Raw genomic sequence first — 8,654 nt, 5'->3', positions numbered from 1 at the left:
GTAGTCTCTTCTTTTTTTTTTTTTTTTTTTTTTTTTGGAATACTATAGTTTTTATTGTGGAAGTCTTTCACGTTTTTCATTCAGTTGATTCCCAAGGTTGCTTTTTTGCTTTTTTAGTTGTTTGTTTGGTTTGGTTTGGTTTTGGTTTTTTTGGAAGCTATTGTAAATGTGATGTTTTATCTAGTTTTGCTTTCTGAGAATTTGTCACTGATGTATAGAAATGCCTTTAATTTATGGTGTTGATTTTATATCCAGCTACTTTGCTGAATTCATTTACAAGTTGCATATTTCTGGTGGAATGTTTTGGGTCTTCTAGGTATACAATCATATTGTCTGTAAAAAATGCAGACTTTAAAATTCTCTTTAAATTTCTTTCATCAAATTGCTATGGCTACTTTTAAGAAGTACATTAAAAGTAGTGAAAGAGGGAATCCCTGTCTTATTCCAGTAATTAGAGGGAACACTTTCAATTTTTCTCCATTTAGAATGATGTTGGCCTGGGGCTTAGCATAGATTCTCTTTACAATGTTGGGGTATGTTCCTGATATCCCTAGTTTTTCTAGCATTTTCAACCATGAAGAGGTGCATTTTTTCAAATGCCTTCTCTGTATCTATTGAGAACATCCTATGATTCTTATCTTTAAGACTATTGATGTGATGAATTACATTTATTGATTTCTGTATGTTGAACCAACCTTGCATCCCTGGAATAAACCCTACAAGATCATGGTGCACTATCTTTTTGATATGTTTTTGTATTCAATTTGCCAGAATTTTATTGAGAATTTTTGAATCTATATTCAACACCCTACTTCTGAAAGCAAGAGCCTCCATCTTGGGTCACCTTCATCACTACCTTCCAGGTGTCTAGTTTCTAACTCCCCCTCTCCCCAGCAGCTGCTAATCTGGCACAGTGGCATCCTGGTTACCTTCACCATCCTGAGGGCAGAGATACCAGCTAACAACAGATGACTCCACCTATTGGATGAGAAGGGAAGCAGGAAAGATACCGATTTCCAACCAAAACAATCTCTGTGTCTTCCTTCAAGATTTTTTTCCCTCTCCCCACCTCACATCCCCAACATATGTAAAACCAAGTACTTTGCATGAATTAGGACTTTGAGGTTGGGGACTCCTGAATAGTATGTCACAGTGGAGTTGTACACTCTTTTTATTCTTAGTTATTTCTTTTACTTTTTTCCCACCATTTCTGCTACTTTAACATTTTTTTATTTTTCTTTATATATATGTGTGTGTTTGTTTTATGTACTCTCTTGTCTTCCCAGTTACTTGTTTGCCCAAATGTATTTCCTCCCCTTTCTCCTGCTACTAATCTTCCTCTTTATATTTCTCTTTTACACTTCCTAAGACATAACAACTCTATATTCTCACTTCCTACTTCCTCAGCATATCATCTTTACTCTTCATCTGCTCCTTTGTAGCTGTAAACACTTTTACAAACCTACTGACTATATTGTAGATAATAATTGAATTCACAATATCTGTACATTGTGACCAAAGGTAAACATCTTATTAGCAAACATTGATTTTTAGGGAGTATATGGTTTATATTGAGATCTGATAACATTGTCCTTCACCTCAAAGGAGGTGATCCCTAAGGAGCACTGTAAGCCTATAGGGTAAAAACAATAATGCCTAGGATCCACGGATACCTAGAAGGGAGAACACACAAGCAATATGAAAAGACAAGGAAAGAAAGGGCCTGAAACAAATCAAGATACAACATTATTAGAATCCATGGCCAGCACAACAGAAGATATGACAGAAACAGTTCAGAATGTACATAATTTAAATGTTCTGCAAATTAAAGGATAATATAAAAGACCAAATACTGGAAGCAAAAGATCATTTTGACAAATAGCTAAATAAACAAAACAAATATTGGAAGCAAAAGATTACTTCAGTAGGGAGATAGAGATTCAAAAAAGAGAGAGAGAGAAAGAAAGAAATCCTTGAAATGAAAGAAACAATAATCCAAATTTAAACAGTTCAATTGAAAGCATCACCAGCAAATTAGACAATTTGGAAGACAGGACCCCAGACAATGAGAAATGACCTCAGATATAAAGGACCTCAGATATGAAGACATAATTTTGAAAAGAATGTAGATCACATAGTGTAAATAGTATGAAGCCATGAGCAAAACAGTCAAGAAATATGGCATAGCATAAAAAGAAAAAAAAAAGGTTTTTCTTTCTAAGGCATATACATTGAAAAGATCTACAAGAAAAAGCTCTTCAATGTACAACTTCAAAGTATAAATATGAATATCCTCACACAATTAAACATCAGTCAGGATATTTTACGAAAATTAAAGAAATACTCTTATTCTTAAGTTGCAAACAGCTGGAGCTGGTGCAATGAAGTGATTTTAGTGATCCTTAGGTTGCAAGTGTGTCTTGTGGCTCTGGTGATGGTGGTCACTTCAACCTATATGCATGATGAAATCACAGAGAACTACATACACAGAGTTGTAAATCTCTAAATTTCTTATGTAATGTGAATGTAATTAGGATAACTCTTACAACCTTATAGGAGATAGCTAAATAAGCTGGAAAATAGAGAAAGGCTCAAATTTAATTATAACCATAGCTAAAAATGCTTTTTTTAAAAATAATATTTTTCAATGTCTGGTTAGTTCAAATGTAGGACATGTCCAGTAGAATCCGTACTTTAGATTTTGGATTTTTCTTTGTCCTAGGCTAGCAATATACAGCACAACACCTTCTTGGTGGGGGCAGCAGCATTGAGTGGCAGCTCCCCATCAGTGACAGGATCATCAGGGGTAGGAAGCAGCACACTGCAGAGCACTGTGCTTCTAGGCATGTGGTATGGTGCATGCATTTTCAATTTGAGATGTTTTCATTTATGGTGTGCTTAAGTAGAGGAGCATCTATGATGCCAACTGGGCAGAGCTCAGGAGGCAGTTGAACATTTCTCATATGAACTGTTATGGGTACATTTTTAACAGTGTATGGAAGAATGGCAATTTAAATAAGTTAGCTAAAAAGAAAGGTGACACTGTGTGAAGGAGTGTGGCTTGTTAATTTTTTGGAAAAACAAGTTTTAACCACCAAACAATAATCAAAACTTCGAGTCTCCCAAATACATTAGAAATACACAGTAATCACAGCAAAATTGATAATCAAATTTTACTCTAGTTGGAGCCAGAGCTCTTCACATTTTTGAACTCGACTTGTTTTCATGTTTTCTTGCTATACAAATGTTTCTCTTTCTAAGGCATAGTTACATTGACAAATTCTGCAAGAAAAAGCTCTTCAATTTACAACTTCAAAGTATAAATATGAACATCTTCATACACTTAAGCTTTAAGTCAGGATTTTTTTAATAATGGGCTGGTAAAAATTTCTTAAATTCTGAACAGCTGGTGCTGGTGCAAGGAGGTGTTATCACTGATCCTTAGGATGCAAGTATGTCTGGTGCCTGTTGTGGTGGTTGTCACATCAACCTATATGCATGATGAAATTCCTAGAGCCACATACTCAGAGTTGTAGGAGACTGGTGTTGGAAATCTTGTTCTCAGCCTTTTGATACAAATTACTCTAAGATGATTCATATTTGCTTCAGGTCTACTTTGTGCACTACACAAAGAAGCCATGAGTGATATTTTCTTTTCTACGTGTAAATTGCTTGAGGTTTAAAAGATGACATCACATGTTCCTATCCTAAAGGAGCTTGAAATTCAAATGAAAAAAGAAGCTAAAACTGAGAGAAATTTTAAAATTGAAAGAAAAAGCTGATCAATATAGCCACTATGTATTTTGTCTTCACTATTTATTTTGGTAATTTAAGATAAAAGATAAATCAAAAGTTTCCTGCTCAGGTTAGGTGAAATCAGAGGAAAAAAGTAGATTACATAGCAAATTCTTTTCTGACATATGCAATTTCTAAAACCATTCAGAACATTTTATCGAAATTAATTGAATTTCATTAAAATTCCTTTCAAACTTTATAATATTAAATAATTAGGTTTAAATTAACTTTACTAAACTAATTTTTTGAAAATCCAATAAAATTTTAAATATAAATCAAAATTCAATGTAAATTAATTTATTAAATTTAGAGACAAAATTAATTAACAAAATTAATTAGTCAGTAAAATTAATAAAATAATTTAAATTAATGAAATTAATTCATAAGTTTATAATTTGACTTATTTAAAATAATTTAATTTATATTAAATTTTAATTAGTTTTAATAAAATATTCTCAATGGTTTTAGAAATTTCAAGTGTCAGAGAAGCATTTGCTGTATAATCTGCTTTTTCAGTTCTCTGATATTACCTGACATAAGCTAGAAAATTTTGGTTTATCTTTTATCTTAATTTACAAAGATAAAAAAATTTTAACTACTCCTTTTTTAACTTTTTCATCTTTCAAAACTTTGTATTATTTTGTTCATCTTCCCACTTTGTTTTTGATCAATTTTTTTTAAATATGTTTATAACCATTACTGTAGGTCCCAAAAAAGTATGTAAACAGTCCAGACATTTAATGATGCATTCTTACAAATTAAAAAGGATGCATGTGATTATACTTTTGGTTTCATTGACAAAAGTCATCTTCCTTATTGACATATTTAACATCTGGAAAAGGGAATGAATGTCAAGTAACTTTTTTAATAGAATGAAGATAAGTAAAAGGGATAGGTGTCATAACATTTGAATTAAAAGAATCTTAGAATTTATGCACTAAACTTCATGTTCAGGCCCTCCCACTGTAATTTTCTTTTAGTAGTTATACAGTGTTTTCTTTTATAAACTAAAGAATTCACAACTTTACTACATCATATTTTGTTTGCTTATAGCCCAAATTCTGAGGTATATATATCTTTTTCGTATGGGTTGAATTTTTCTTCTTTTCAGAAATATAAATGAATCATTTTTATATTAATATAATTAAATTAAACAAATATAATTATAAAAAAGGTTGAAGCTATAGTTATTTTTGCTGTTGATTACCTGATAGCAGAGGAACAAAATTTTATATAAAAAAGCTACAGCAAACAAACACAAATAAAATTTTAATAAGTGCTACAGCAAAAAAAAAAAAAAAAAAAACCATACAAAAAGGGGGCGGGGAGTCAAAACACCTGGTAGCTCTATATATCACTTTTTTCTTTTTCTTTTTCTCTGCAAATACACAACTTCTCTTCAAAAAAAGGCCATTCCGTAAATAGTTCAAATTGTTTATGGCTTCTTTAAACTGCTAAATCATATCTGCTTTGAGAATCACCTATTGCTTTAAAAAGTCCTTTGATACAACCCTGGCGCTATTGTCAGGGGACACTGGATTCAAATGGGGATTCTCAGGTCCACCAGGTCCAAGTCCAGCTAGGCTAATCAGTTGCACTGACGCAGAATGTGGTGCCAAGAACAGATTCACAGCCACTCTTTTACCAGCTCTGAATTCTGCTGCATCTTTCAAACTTCTTGGTACATTCTCACTTCCTTTCTCCTTTCTCTGTTGTCTAGATATCTCATGGCATGAGTAGAAAGTTTTGGTGGTGGAACAGATGAAGGAGATTTTGTTTCCAGAAATTTAACAAAAAGTTCTAGAAAAGAACTATTAAGCAGAGATTACTCATTTGGTCTCAAAGATGTGCTGGGGACATTTTTTTATCCTTCTCCAAGCCAACCCTTCATCCACTTAGTAACGTCACCATCATCTCCATTCAACAACTGCTCCATTTTCTCCTTTTGAATGTCCAGGATGCTTCGCAGTAACTGTAACTCTTCATGACACTTACTTTTCGATGTATGGAAATGCCCAATGAACAGATTTCTCATTAGGGTTTTGTACACTTTTTTCTGTGCCATTTTCCACGTTCATCAATTTCTTTTGTGCATTATTCAACATTTCTTGTTGGAGTTCATTGTGCTTTTTAAGTCCTTCAATCTGTTCTTCCTTTAGATGTAACTGTTGTGTAAGTCTGGTTGCTGAATCCAACACACCGTTGACTTCATCCAAATGTTCCTGTAATAATGATACCTCTCTAGATTTTCTGCCTTTTCCTTCCATTCGGTTATATATTGTCTTTCCTTTTCTAATTCAGCCAAATACATAGTTTTTTCTTCTTGTTGGCAATGCTCTAGAACCATTGGCAGGTTGGCATACTGCTTTACTTATTCTTGGTAGAGCAAAAGCTTCAGTGCATTCTCATCCCTCTCTTGGGAGAGTAAATGCACCTGCTTTTGCAGGCACTCTGTCTGCACACAGGCTTGATGAGTTGCATTAGAAGAGGAAAGTAGCTTTTCCTCCAATAGTGTGTCTTTTTCTCTCAGGTTCATCTCTCTCTTCTCTGCAACCTAAATTTCCCGGGTGTAAGAATCTTATGATTCTAAAAGATGGCTCCCCAGTCTTTGTACCTCTTGATTTAAGAGTAATTCTTTGGGGCTGGGTATGTGGCTCAAGCGGTAGCGCGCTCGCCTGACATGTGTGCAGCCCGGGTTCGATCCTCAGCACCACATAAAACAAAGATGTTGTGCCCGCTGATAACTAAAAAATAAATATTAATATTCTCTCTCTCTACCTCTCTCTCTCTCTTTAAAAAAAAGAGTAATTCTTTGTCATGTAAGTGTTGAACCTCTTGCTGGAGGGTACTCTTTTCCATCGGTTGGTTCTTTAGGGACAAGGTGAGTTGGTCTGTCTCCTGCTGACATAGAATGGTCTTCTCCTGCGTGGATTCAACTGCATTTAAAAGCCAATTTAATTCCCCAGCCTGTTCTTTTTCTTGTAAAATTTGCTCCTTCATTGAATGGTACTCCAACTGTTGTTCTTGCAGCATCACAGAGAACTTCATGTTCATCTCTTGTAATGCTTGATTCTCCATTTCCTTTTCTTTGGATGTTTCTATTATTTTTTCAGTTTTCCCTTTTAGTTGAGAAATGTCCATTTCTAAAATTAATATTCTCTCCTTGAGGTTAGTTATTGCTTGCCTCAACAACTCATTTTCATTCTCTTTGTTAGTGAACTTTGCATTTGAAGAAAGTAACTGATCACTTTTGGCTTGGATAGAGGTTTTATTCTTTCAGTAAATTTTGTAACAGATCTTGTTTTTCCTTGAGCTGTTTAATTTTGGAATCTGATTGTTTATGTTCTTTCTTTTTTCTCTCGGAGGTGGCAGCAGTTGCATCAGACAACCTGTGGTTACTTTCCTGGAGCATCCTAATGGTGGCATCTCTTTCTTGCAGTGATTGTCTCAGCTCTTTGTCCTCTGAGGACTGGGAGGTAAGTGATGATGCAGATAAGAGCTGGGGTGTACTCATATCAAGTTTTCCTGAATAAATTTTAGCCTGAGGAGCTTGTACCTTTCTGCTTGATAACTTGAGTTTGCCAGCTTCATCTTTGGACAACTGATCAGTCTGTTTGGTTAAAGATATATTCTTTTCATTTAGAAGTTGAACATCAAGTTCTCATTCTTGGATTCCTTTCATTTATTTTTCAGTTTCATAATTACACCAGTTGTGTTCTTCACTACCATTTTCTATAGGAAGGCTTTTAAATTTTGTTTCTTGAAAACTATCAGAATTGTCTGCTGGAGTACTGTGTCTCCTTGCAACTGGGCTTTTATTTATTCAAAGGTTTTCTGCAAATTCTTAAATTCCTCATCTTTCTGTTCCATCACAGAAGGCTGCAATTAACTACATTCCAGTTTCAAGTTTTCACACTGTTCAATTATTTGTCACATTTCCACACTAAGCTGCTCTTTTTCCCTCTTCAAGGCATCTCTGACATTTTCTGCCAAAGATAATTTTTTAATAATGTCTTTTATTTGATCCTTATGTTCTCCCATCTTTGTCACAGACTCTACTTTTTCAGTTTGTAGAACCTGAATAGTTTTTTTTTCCATTTCACCGATTTTAGACTCATCAGTTACTGTAACTCCTGAGTCACCTAAAACTGATTTTCAAGTTTTTCAATCCTTTCCATATAGTCTTTAATTTCTCTCGATACTGGCAACTTATCTCTGCAGTTTCTTTTGATGTGCATTCTGCAAAACTGACATTTCCTCTTGATGATGATCAAGGTCTTGACTTTGGTTTTGTTCAAGTACCTTAATAGTATTTTGTAGTTTGCAGATTTCACTTTGATCAGAATTATGTGTTCCCTTTGCCTGAGCTATATCCCTCCAATGGCTAACTTGAGATTTAAGTCTTGAAACTTCAATAGACAGTCTGTTGATTTCTTGTTGGGATGAAATGATGTCACTGAAGTCCATTTCATCAGTGGGAAAAGCTGAAAAATGACTGATCTCATTACCGAATGAAGATGAGGCAGTGTTGCTGGTACACCACCTGCTCCTGAATCTACTGACTGCAGTGTGGACAACTCATCTTCTAGGCAAACTGTCTTGCTTTAAGTGGCCTGGTTTCTGCTTTCTTTTCCAGGTCATTCCTGTAATTTGCAGATTGATGTTGGATCTGTAGCTCTGATGCTGCATACCTTTCTTCCAGATCAGTACAATAGTTTTTAAGTCTTTCATTGTCATATCTGATCATCCATTTGGTATCTTCAAGGTTCTTTCTCCAATAATTAGGTAAACCTGCTTCTACATCCTCTAAATCATTGAGAACCTTATCCTCAGTAACTTTGGAGATACAGCTGATGAGG

At 34.4% G+C, this 8,654-nt stretch overlaps 1 pseudogene; it reads right to left on the bottom strand.

Moving 5' to 3' along the window:
- Window positions 1-5,276: 5,276 nt before the first annotated feature.
- The window catches only part of LOC143641632 (thyroid receptor-interacting protein 11-like), a 4,234-nt pseudogene continuing 856 nt past the window's right edge, over window positions 5,277-8,654 (bottom strand).

The sequence above is a fragment of the Callospermophilus lateralis genome, chromosome 4 (genome assembly GCF_048772815.1).
Source record: "Callospermophilus lateralis isolate mCalLat2 chromosome 4, mCalLat2.hap1, whole genome shotgun sequence".
NCBI classification, from domain to species: domain Eukaryota; kingdom Metazoa; phylum Chordata; class Mammalia; order Rodentia; family Sciuridae; genus Callospermophilus; species Callospermophilus lateralis.
Note: the sequence above shows the minus strand (reverse complement) of the source record. Positions and strands in the feature narration are given on the sequence as shown.